Source organism: Vitis riparia, chromosome 15 (assembly GCF_004353265.1).
Source record: "Vitis riparia cultivar Riparia Gloire de Montpellier isolate 1030 chromosome 15, EGFV_Vit.rip_1.0, whole genome shotgun sequence".
Classification (NCBI taxonomy): Eukaryota; Viridiplantae; Streptophyta; class Magnoliopsida; order Vitales; family Vitaceae; genus Vitis; species Vitis riparia.
In genome coordinates this window covers 16,760,288-16,773,598 of record NC_048445.1, presented here as the reverse complement: position 1 = coordinate 16,773,598, position 13,311 = coordinate 16,760,288, and positions in this window count along the sequence as shown.

Here is a 13,311-nt window from a genome sequence, read left to right as displayed (position 1 = left end):
ATTTTAAAAATGGCACATGCTTTGTTAATTATAGCAAAACTACCTGGTCAACATTAGGATGATGCTATTGTTATTGTTGTACATTTATTGAATCAACTGCCCTAAAATGTATTGAAGTTTCAAACTCCATTATAGGCTTCATCTAACCATGTTACCTTACCGTCCATACTATTTATTCCACCACACATTTGGATGTGTTACGTTTGTTCATCTGCATAAAAATCAATGAACAAAACTCAATCATTGTGTCGTGCATTGCATTTTTTTCGGGGTATGCTACAAATAAAAATGGCTACTGTTGCTACAATTCTACCACCAAATTTACATAGCTCATGACAGATGTCACATTTTTGGAAGCTGAAATTTTTTTACTTTTCATCGGAATCCACTTATGATCTTCAAGGGGAGACATAGGATGAAGAACAATAGCGGAAGGGTTTTAAGGAAGTTAAGGAAATTGATCAAGAACTTAGATCTAGCAAGATAATAAGGGGAGGAAATGAGGTTGTAGCAATAAAAGAACATAAGGAGAATAGCATAGAAATTAAGGACAAAATAAAAGGAAATGATGGCAACAATGGGGAGGAAGGTGAATTTGGACCCTCTAGCAAAAAAACCCCTCTCTCTCACATACCTAACAATTGTTCTCCAAAGAATATTCTTGAAGTAAGTTTCCTTGTATCATCTTCTAGTTGTGCTTTGGATACTCCAACTAGTTATCACTTACCTTTCAAGCATAATAGAGGTAAACCTTTAGTTCGATACTCACCAAATGTTGAAGAGAAAGAATCAAAGTACCTGATTGTTAATCACGTAACCACTTAGATACTATTTGAGCCTCTTAAAGCCTTTATGCACAAGTTGTTCTCTTGTCATGTTCCTTGTAGAGTACATGAAGCCTTAGTAGATTCAAAATGGGCCTAAACAATTTAAGAGGAAATGAAGGCACTGCAAAAGAATAAGATATGGGATCTTGTTCCACTACTGAAGGGAAAGAAAATAGTAGGGTGTAAATCAGTGTTCTCCATTAACCATAAGGTAGATAGGTCTATTGAGCAATACAAGGAAAGGATTGTAGCCAAGGGATATACACAAACATATGACATAGACTATCAGGAGACATTCTCATCAGTGGCAAAACATACACCAATTCGACGTGAAGAATGCCCTTCTTCATGGAGACCTTGAGAAGGAGGTGTATATGGATATTCCACTTAATTACATTGCATCATCAAGCATTGGAGTAGTATGTAAGTTGCAACGAGCATATGGACTGAAAAAGTCATCTCAAGCATGGCTTGGTCATTTTGGTCTGGCTATGAGAAAATATGGTTTTCAACAAAGTAACTCAAATCATTTTTTTTTAACATGAACAAGGAAAGATTACTACCTTGATAATCTAAGTGGATGATATGATTATCACAGGAGATGACATAGAAGAAATTTCCCATCTTCAGAAATAGTTGAACCAAATTTGAGATGAAGAAGCTAGGAGGACTAAAATGCTTTTTTGGGAATAGAAGTTGCCAAATCAAGCCAAGGTATATTTCTTTCCCAGTGAAAGCATGTATTACACTTATTATCTGAAGTGGGAATGGTTGATTGCAAGCTAGTTAATACACTAATTGTTCAAAATCACAAACTTGGGGAACATTCAAATCGAGTGCCAACCAGTAAAGAGAGATATAAAATATTAGTGGGTAAACTAATCTATTTATCTTATACTTGTCTGGATATTGCAATTACGTTGTTAGCCTAATAAGCTAAGTCATGCACAATTCTAGTGAAGATCATATGGGGGCGGTAATTCGGATACTCACCTACTTAAAATTTACCCCTGGTAAAGGACTCATGTTCTCTAAGAGTCACCATCTCAATGTTGATGGTTACTCAAACATAGATTGGGCAAGAATTATTGATAGAAAGTTGACATTTGGGTATTTAACCTTTGTTGGTGGTAATTTGGTTACAAGGAGAAGCAAAAAGTAGAAAGTGGTAGCATTGTCTATTGTTTGAGTAGAGTTCAAAGGAATTCCAAGGGAATTTGTGAGCTTCTTTGGCTTAGGAAGTTGTTAATTGAGTTTGGGTTTGCACCAATGATAGAAATGAATTTGTTTTATGACAACAAGGTAACTTTTGAAATTTCTCATAACCCGATTCAACATTGAGGTGGATCAAAATTTTATCAAACAGAATCTTGAAGAAAAATTCATTTAGTTTCCTTTTGTGATGTCAAAAGATAAACTCACAAATATGCTTACAAAGGTTATTTCAAGTAAAAGCTTCCACGGTGATTACTACTCAAAAAGTGCTATTTGATAGCTTGTAATAAACTCTTTTAAACACTTTTGAGTAGTAGTTATTACCTTTTAACTCAATTAACATATTAAGGACCCTTGCAATCAATTCTAATAAAATTGTGTTAAGTTTTGGTGTTTTGATAGCTTTTTGATCACTAAAGCAAGCCGAGATTGAGGAGAGATTCTTTGGAATCCATGGCAACAGATGTCCGGACAGGGTGTTCGGACACACCATCAGAGAGCGGCGGAACGTGGGCTGTAGCAAGGCTTGCTCGCTTAAGTCAATGTTTTCCATCCGGACAACATATTTGGATAGTATATGCTATCGTCCAGATGGAGCTAAGCCTGATAGCATTGCGCCGCCTTTCCGCTTGGGGAATCCGAATAGCCATGCGCGCTCCGTGTCATCCGGGAGAGGGTCCCTACACCTTGCACACGCAGACGGTCCCCCTTACGTAGCATAGCTCAGTCCACTCGGGGAAGAATTCCATGCGCTGACATTTTACATCCGGATGTGAGTCGAGCGCCGACATTTTACATCCGGATATCTTACAGCCGGATGGGAGAGGTGGATGTTTCAACTTCTCCGGATATACATATCCGGATCTTCTGATAGTGCTTATCCGGAGAGTTTTTCTCTCAGTATACAGTGCCGCGGTGTTATCCTGAAGTTTCCTGATATTTTCGACCGATATCCTGAGATATTTCCGATCGACATCTTGAGATATTTTCGACTGATATTTTGGGATATTTTGCTTTAGATATTTGATGTCTAAATCCCCAAACTCTCCTTGTAATCCACCTATCATAGGATTCCTTAGTCTTTAAGTAAGAACAAGGGGTAAATAACCTCAGATATATAGTTTGTAATTTTCTTTACAAAGATATCGATTATGTAATCAGAAAAAGAAATATATTTCACAAGAGCACTTGCTTTGTTTTTCCTTCATATATTTATTTTCTCGTTAGTTTTCTTACTAGCCAAACAAGCTCTGAGGAAGTTTCCTCAGAGAATGAGTCGCTAGACTTTTAGTTCCTTGGAGTTAAGGTTGCCGGGAAAGGTTCCAAGTGCATGAATTAGTAGCTTTGTGGTTTCAATCATTAATGAAGAGAAAGTGTGATCCTTTAATGATTTCCATGTTTTTTAGTTAACTTAAAACACTCTCAAGCCACTTGAGCCAGTACTGGGTAAGGCACATAATCTCTGTCCAAGGAGATGCACTTGTTTATCTCTTGCGAGCTTTTGGGAAGTGACTTGGAGGTAGGATTTTCTAGAATTGCTAACACTTGGTAAGCTTTTGGACTCCAAGGAGACATCCATTAGTTATCTCTTGCGAGCTTGAGAAGGGAAGTCCAAAGTTAAAGATCACCTTGAATGGCAAATGCTAGGTGAGAAGCATGAGTCATTGCAAGTTGCATCAGTGAGAGGGAATTAAAGCTGAAATCCATTTAAAGGTTACATCTGTACAACACCGGTTAGAGAATTGACTATATGTTAATTCTCTAATGCGAGGAAATGAACCAAATGTCCAGAGCTCTGTTTTTGCATACGGAACCTCCCCTGTGAACCTAAACCTCCAAGGAATGTTTTTCTTCATAAGTAATTTCCATTACTTTCTTTTTGGTTAGTTTAAGACCAAACCCTTTTCACTCAAACATCTTTATGTTTTCTTTTAAAGCTAACCTTGAAATGAAAAAGCATCAACTCAGCTTTGGATTGGTATCAGTTGTGAGTTGAAAACCCTTCCCAGTGAATGATCCTAGAGCCACTATGCTATAGTAGCCTTGTATTTGCTACCCTAGTTCATGGTGTAATAGGTTATAAATTTTTTTGATTACTACCTCAATCAAGGAGCACCAGCTGGACATGAATCAGCTGATACACCGACTGGGCATGAATCACACAGCTCACTAGACAAATTGGGCATTAGAGACATCTATGCACCAACTTAATGGGGAGGGTTAGTGTGAGTTGTAATTCCTTTTCTAATTTAGAGTGATTATAGGACTAATTAGTTGTCATATTCATTGTACATTCCTTGCATTCTATTAGCCCAATTTCTAGCCTAGAATTTTCTTTTTTCCTTTACTAGTTCTTTATTGCTCGATGAACCACTTCTATATAAGGGGTGCATTCATGAAAACAAAACATAGAAAAAAAATATAATTGCTCAAATTTATCATAGTAAGGATTTATCATATATATATATTGCTTTATAACTCATAAATTAATTAATTTGATTTCATACACATGAGTTCCAATCTTATAGGTGAATAATATTGCATTCAGGTTCGCAAGCACAGATAACACATATAGTTCTAATTGTTTAATATATGATAAGCTACCAAACTTTTGTATGTATTTATAATTTAAAAATGAAAAAGGAATAAACCTTAAAGACTAGTTAAATTAGCTTATTATAAGGATTTAGTTTTTCCATTAATTATAAATTTTTAAAAACTTCTTATCATCTTAATAAATTAACTAGTTTTTAATTAAAAAATAAAAATAAAAATAAAAAGTTGGACAAGTAATTTTATTTTGGAATTAGGAACTTTTTTTTTTCTTTTTTCTTTTTATCAAACATCGTTGAATAAATTTTTTTAATCATTTTTAAATAAGTACATGAGTTAAAAATGGGTACTTCAATTATAAATAGTTTACAATTCAATGAGATCTCATAATGCAGATCTTTTATATATATGTTAATGAATTTGCTCATTATAGTCATTGATTAATCTTGATTTAGGCTAATAGTGCCCTACCAAAAAAAATGTATTCTATATCACATTAAAGAATTCTATTTAGAGAATTTTTAAATAAAAGAATTTAGTTAATAACTATTGTTCATAAAATCTTTTTCCCTATTCCTTTCAAAATTTAATCTCTTTAATCACTTTCTAATAGATCAATAAAAAATTGTTTTGTCATAAACAAATACATAAATAACATTAAAAGAAAAAACAAATAAGAAAGGAACACTCCTTTGGCATAATAGAGTGACTGGAGTCCACAAATATTATGTCATGTGCAAAAATTTTAATTTATTTATTTAAGATATTTTGGTTTATTGAGTTAGTTCAAATAACTAGCAGTAGTGGGCTAGCGAGTGGGTAATGTGAGCTATTCTTTAGCTAGCTATTTTTTAGTAATTGTTGCTGTTTAATCTCTAAGTTGTTGAGTTTGTTGAAGTTATAAATTTCCTTATTCTTGAGAAATAAAACCATCAGATGAAAAACTTCCAAAAACTTGTCTTTGTTTTCTGCTTTCCAAATTCTTTCAATTCTGCAAATATTTTGTCCTAGCAACATAGGTCGAGGGCAAGGTAGGGGGTGAGGGAGGGGATGGGATCGTGCCATTAACTTAGAACATGACAGAGTGGTATCAAAGCTAAGTGTTTGGCTGAGTGTTTGAGTGTTGACACTTTGACAGATAAACAAGAAGTTGAGTGTTTGAGTGCCATTGGTTTTGAGGGCTTCTAGCATGGGCCAACACTTTGACAGATAAACAAGAAGCTAAGTGTTGTATTAGTGGATTGAAGGATGGGTTAAGGGCTAATGTAAGAGTCCAAAACCCTCAAAACCTGTCTGCTGCAATTGGGTTAGCATGTACCTATGAACTCAAAGCCCAAGAAGGGAGGCACCTAACACACCCAACATTCTCCTCTCCAGTTCGCAACTCCAACAACCAGTGGAACACCTTAGTCCCTAGTGGTGCAAAAGGCACCAATCTAGAGAGAATTTGACCAATCAATAAATCATCTCCAACCGAACTCCAAAGGTGGCGACAACAAGGGTTGTGCTACAACTGTGATGAAAAGTATACAATGGGTTATAAATGCAAGAAATTGTTCTTCATTGAACTAGAATAAGAGAATGAAGAAGCCATAGAAGAAGAGTGTAACGCCCAAGTATTTTTTTTAAGGGTAATTTAGGAAATTACTAATAATAATTAAATTAGTTAATTAATTAATTTAATAAAGTGAAAGAGGGGTAAAAGTGTAATTTTACGAATAAATACCCTAGGTATAAATTAGAAATTCTATTTCTTCCTGTTCTTTTCTAACTAGAGTTCCTGTTCACAGAATTTCAGAGAACGTAGGTTGAAGTCAGATTTCAGGGTTGAAGAACAGATCTCTATAGGTAAGATTCTAACCCCTAGTTTAATATTTTAGATTCATTGATTAATTTCAAACGCATCAGATATCTTTTGGAAAACCCAAATCTAGATTATGGTTAGTTTATTTTATTTTTAATTCGTTTTAATATCAAAATAATAATTTTTTTTTTTAAGATTTTGATTTTATTGTTGGAATTTGGGAGACCTTAAGTTTTATTAGATAAGAAAAAAAAAAATTTCCTTGGAAGGTTTCGATTTTAGATTAGGGTTAATTTTATAAAAAAAAAAAGTAAATAAATATATTGTTATTTGTGGTTGAAGAGATTAGAAAATGTTAAAAAAAAAAGAAAAAAAAGAAAGGGAGAACGCGTGTGCATAGTATTGGATGGAAGAAAAAAAAATAAAAAAGAATGGGCATGTGCCCGATGGAAGGAGGCTTATATATATATATAATGATTCATTATCATGATGATGGCAATGGAAAAAAAAAAAAAAAAACCTTGCTTTGTTTTATTGGTTTGGTGTACCGAGACAAGTGGGTAATGGTTTGGGTGGCTTTTGAATTGGTTAATTAAAAAAATAATAATAATATTTAGTTTTAGATTAATAAATAAGATAATAGTAATAATGGTCTTTTTTTTGTAATAAATAGAATGAGAGATTTAGCAATATATATATATATATATATATATAGAATTTTATAATGAAATAAAATTGTAATTTAATTAAATTAGTAATGTGTTATTAGAAACAAATTGGGAATTTATTAATTATAATTAAATAAGGAATAGAGTAATTAAATTATTACTTTGTTAATAAAAAATATTAATCTTAATATTTAGAAATTTTAGGATTATCAGATTTATATTTTGAGGTAAATAGTAATAGTGGTCTTTTTATTGTGTTAGGTGAGGAGTAGACTTTTCAGGGTTATTTTTCCTTCAAGGTCTTTGCATATTTTGAGGTAAGGGAAGTTAATGCAATATTTATAAAATTAAATTACCTTATATGTTATTTTGAATTGTGGAAAAGAAAATGATATTTTGTTACCATGCATGGATCAAATTGTTTTGCACTAAATATTATGTTGGAATATTTTGTTTTATTTATGACACAAAATATGGAGATATTATGTTGTGTAAATTTGAATACTTGAACAAAAACATCACTCTGGTTTATTTGGCCCTTGTCAACGGGATATAATAGTTGACTATTCGGCCCTGTCAACGGGATATAATAGTTGACCTTTACATTTCATGGTGAGAATGTAATTGATTTGGACCCTAGCCTCTAGGGATTTGGTTAGAGGTTACTAGTACTAGTAGTGTTTGGTTCCTTCCACCAGGAACAATTTGAGGCTAGCCACCCATTTGAAAAGTCCCACCTAATTGGGCATTTGATATTTGATAACCAGAGTAATGAAAATTGAATGGATTTGATTGAATCTTAAAGTGTTTGAATTTGATATGAAAATGGTTGGTTGAATTTAGATTATATAGTATTTTTGAAACTCTGATATTTGATGAGGAAAAAAAAAATGATATCTCTTATTTGAAATGAAAATATTTGATCCATGAACTGCATTAATATTCCTTATTGGGCTGTGAGCTCATTCCCAATTGTTGAAAATTTTTCAGGTACTCTTAGTTCGGGTAAGGAGTGATGGCTAGGCTGAGGAATGGTCATCATTAGGATTTGACTTAGGATTTTATGTTGGATTTTGTTTAACTGTTAGTTATGTTCATTTGAATCCTTTAGTATTTGGAAGTTATTTAGATATTGATCCTTCAAATTTTATGTTAGATCAAAGTTGAGTTTTGGAGATATTGAAATTTGTTCTAGTACTTGAATTGTTTATGTTTGCAAATATTTGGACAATGGATTTTGGATAGTGGATGTTTTAGTTTTGAAATTGAATTTTGAGGATTTTAGATTTTGTTCCGCTACTCTGAACAGATATTTGGTAATTGGTAACTTCCAATTACAAGATAATTGTTTGGGTCAGGTTACACTGTAAGCCTTCGTGTTTAAAGTGTGAATTGACCGTCATGCCCTTGGAGTGGGTCTTGGGGTGTGACAGAGTGGTATTAGAGCATTAGGTTTTGATCTTGATGGGAATTTGAATTGGTTTAGATTGGGGATAGATGAGTGACGCATTTGTTTAAGTTTAAGTTTCATTTAGTATAAATTCCAATTCTTTCTTTATTTGGAAATTTTCTAATTGGTTCTTTAGTGACTAATTTAGTTATGCCTTATTATTTTAGGACATCATGCCACCAAGAAGAGTAGTTTCTTCACAAAACAGTCAAGCTAATGATGATGTACCTCCAGTTGAGGGTTTGCCTCCTATGAGTGCAGAAGGGATCTATAGGTATCTTGGGACACTAGTTGGTTTAGTTGAATGCCAAGCTCGAGCTGCTGGGACTAATGTTTAGGGACAGTCTTCATCTTCTAGGGGTAGCTCTTTTGATGACTTTAAGAAATTGGGTCCTCCTTACTTTTCTGGTGCTACAGATCCCACAGAGGCAGAGGCTTGGATCCTTAAGATGGAGAAATTCTTTGGTGTAATAGATTGCTCTGAGGAGCAAAAAGCCTCTTATGCAGCTTTTATGTTAGATAAAGAGGCAGATCATTGGTGGCATATGACTAGGAGACTTTTGGAGGATTAGGGACCCATAACATGGAGACAATTTAGGGAGGCTTTCTACAAGAAGTATTTCCCTGACAGTGTTAGACGGCAGAAGGTGGGAGAGTTTATTCGTTTGGAACAGGGGGATGTGACTGTGGCTCAGTATGAGGCCAAATTTACAAAGTTATCACATTTTTCCCCACAGTTGATTGCTACAAAGGAGGAAAAGGCATTAAAGTTTCAGGATGGATTGAAGCCTTATTTGAAGAACAAGATATCTATTCTGAAGCTTGGTGTCTATTCAGAGGTTGTTGATAGAGCCCTTATAGCAGAGAAAGATAATGAGGAGCTTCATCAGTATAGGGAACAGCAAAGGAAGCGAAATAGGAGTGATGGTGCTCATGGTAATCAAGCATAGCGAAGGTCTACATCAGGAAGAAATTAGAATAAAGGGAAGGCAGCGCAGAATTTAGATGGGGCTTGTCCTACTTGTGGTAAGAAGCATGGGGGTAGGCCATGCTATAGAGAGATTGGAGCTTGCTTTGGTTGTGGGAAGCAAGGACATTTGATCAGAGATTGTCCAGAGAATAGGAAGTTCATCACTGGGAAGCCTAAAGAGGAAAATAAGGAGGATAAACAGAAACCCAAAGCCCAAGGACGGGTGTTTGCTATGACTCATCGAAATGCTCAGGCCACTTCTGATGTGGTGACAGGTACTCTCTGAATCCACACCTTATTTGCTAGAGTCTTGATTGATCCTGGATCAACACACTCTTTTGTTTCAGTATCTTTTGCTGGTTTGTTGGGTTTGCCTGTTGCTAGCATGGACTTTGATTTGATTGTTGCTACTCTTGTGGGAGATTCTGTTGTGGCCAATAGAATGCTTAGAAATTGTATTGTGATGATTGGTTATAGGGAAATGCCAGTTGACTTAGTACTCCTTGACCTTCAGGATTTTGATGTGATTTTGGGGATGGATTGGTTAGCTTCCTACCATGCCTCTGTTGACTGTTGTGAGAAAAGGGTGACGTTTAGTATTCCTGGTCAGCCTAAGTTTAGCTTTGAAGGGAAGCATGTGGACAGACCACTGCGTATGATCTCAACCTTACGAGCTAGTAGTTTGCTCAAGAAGGGTTGCCAAGGATTTTTGGCTAGTGTGATGAGTAATGAAAGTGATTTGAAGTTGGAAGACATACCCATAGTAAGGGAGTATCCTGATGTCTTTCCAAAGGATTTGCCTGGCTTGCCACCAAAGAGAGAGGTGGAGTTCACCATCGATCTAGTACCAGGAACAGGTCCTATGTCTAAGGCCCCATACAGGATGACACCTGTGGAGCTTAAGGAGTTGAAAGTTCAGCTTTAGGAGTTATTAGACAAGGGTTTTATTAGGCCCAGTGTTTCACCTTAGGGAGCTCCTGTTCTATTTGTGAAAAAGAAGGATGGCTCAATGAGACTTTGCATTGACTATAGGGAGTTGAATAAGGTGACAGTGAGGAACAAGTATCCCCTTCCTCGTATTGATGATTTGTTTGATCAGCTACAAGGTGTTTGTGTGTTCTCAAAGATTGATCTTCGGTCTGGTTATCATCAGTTAAGGGTTAGAAGTGAAGATGTACCCAAGATTGCTTTTCGAACTAGATACGGACATTATGAGTTTTTGGTTATGCCTTTTGGTTTGACTAATGCACCTGCTGCTTTTATGGACTTAATGAATAGGGTATTCAAGCCCTATCTAGATCAGTTTGTGGTGGTTTTTATAGATGACATCTTGGTATACTCAAGAAGTAGAGAGGAGCATGAGGGCCATTTGAGTATTGTATTACAAACCCTCAGAGATAAGCAGTTGTATGCTAAACTGAGGAAGTGTGAGTTTTGGTTAGACCGAATTTCTTTCCTTGGGCATGTGGTAAGCAATGATGGCATCTCAGTTGACCCTGGAAAGGTAGATGTTGTAGCTAATTGGAGAAGACCTAGTACTGTGACTGAGATTCGAAGTTTCTTGGGACTTGCTGGTTACTATAGGCGGTTTATAGAAGGGTTCTCTAAGATTGCCCTACCTTTAACTAAGTTGACACAGAAGGGAGTTAAGTTTGAGTGGTTTGATGATTGTGAATGTAGCTTCCAAGAGTTGAAGAATAGATTAGTGTCAGCTCCTATTTTGACTATCCCTTCAGGTTCAGGAGGATTTGTGGTGTATAGTGATGTCTCTCATCAGGGTTGGGTTGTGTTCTTATGCAGCATGGGAGAGTTGTAGCTTATGCTTCTAGACAGTTGAAGCCTTATGAAAGGAACTACCCTACTCATGATTTGGAGTTAGCTGCTGTGGTTTTTGCACTTAAGATTTGGAGACATTTTCTTTTTGGTGAAACTTGTGAGATATTCATAGATCATAAGAGTTTGAAGTATCTATTTTCCCAAAAGGAGTTGAACATGAGACAGAGAAGATGGATAGAACTACTTAAGGACTATGATTGTATTATTCAGTATCATCTTAGGAAGGCGAATGTTGTAGCTGATGCCTTGAGTAGGAAGTCAGTTGGTTCTCTAGCAGCTATTAGAGGCTGTCAAAGGCAGTTACTTGAAGAGTTGAGGAGTTTACAAGTCCACTTTCGAGTTATGGGCTTAGGAGCACTTGTAGCAAATTTCAGAGTACAACCAGACTTAGTTGGGAGGATTAAGACCCTACAAAAGAATGATTCCCAATTAGTGCAAGTTATGGAGGAAGTTAAGAGGGGCAATAAACCTGATTTTGTTTTGTCAGATGATGAGATCTTGAGATTTGGGACTAGACTTTGTGTCCCAAATGATGAAGACTTAAGGAGGGAGCTTTTAGAGGAAGCTCATTGTTCCAAGTTTGCAATCCACCCAGGAGGGACAAAGATGTACAAGGATTTGAGGTAAAACTATTGGTGGTCAGGTATGAAGCGTGATATTGCACAATTTGTGACTCAGTGTTTAGTGTGTCAACAGGTGAAGGCTGAGCATCAGCGACCAGCAGGGTCTTTGCAGCCACTTGCTATTCCTAAGTGGAAGTGGGAGCATATTACCATGGATTTTGTGATAGGATTGCCAAGAACCTTAGGGGGTAATAATGCTATTTGGGTGATTGTTGATCGGTTGACAAAGTTTGCTCACATTTTGCCTATGAAAGTCAACTTTTCTTTAGATCGTTTAGCTTCTCTTTATGTGAAGGAGATTGTGAGAATGCATGGAGTACCGGTTTCTATAGTGTCTGACACAGATCCTCGTTTCACTTCTAGATTCTGGCATAGTCTACAAAAAGCCTTGGGCACTAAGTTGAGTTTTAGTACTGCTTTCCATCCTCAAACTGATGGTCAATCAGAAAGGGTAATTCAGGTTTTGGAAGACTTGTTGAGAGCTTATATTTTGGACCTGCAAGGTAATTGGGATGATCATTTACCTTTAGTAGAGTTTGCCTATAACAATAGTTTTCAAGCTAGCATTGGGATGGCACCTTTTGAGGCATTGTATGGTAGAAAATGTCGATCTCCTATTTGTTGGAATGATGTTGGAGAAAGGAAACTTTTGGGGCCTGAACTTGTGCAGTTGACTGTTGAAAAAGTTGCTTTGATTAAAGAAAGATTAAAAGCAGCTCAAAGTAGACATAAGAGTTATGCTGATAATCGTAGGCGAGATTTGGAGTTTGAGGTGGGTGATCATGTGTTCTTAAAAGTTTCACCTATGAAGTCTGTGATGAGATTTGGGAGAAAAGGAAAACTTAGTCCTCGTTTTGTGGGTTTGTTTGAAATATTAGAAAGAGTAGGCACCTTGGCATATAAAGTAGCCTTGCCCCCAAGTCTATCTAAGATTCATAATGTTTTCCATGTTTCAACCTTGAGGAAGTATATTTATGATCCCTCTCATGTTGTGGAGTTGGAGCCTATTCAAATTTCTGAGGACTTGACCTATGAAGAGGTACCCGTTCAAATTGTGGATGTGATGGATAAGGTACTGCGACATGCTGTTGTCAAGTTGGTAAAGGTCCAGTGGAGAAATCATAGTATCCGAGAGGCCACTTGGGAGTTAGAAGAAGAGATGAGAGAAAAACATCCTCAATTATTTCAAGACTCAAGTATGTCAAGTTTAGAGGACTAAACTTTTGTTAAGGAGGAGAGGATGTAACGCCCAAGTATTTTTTAAGGGTAATATAGGAAATTACTAATAATAATTAAATTAGTTAATTAATTAATTTAATAAAGTGGAAGAGGGGTAAAAGTGTAATTTTATAAATAAATACCCTA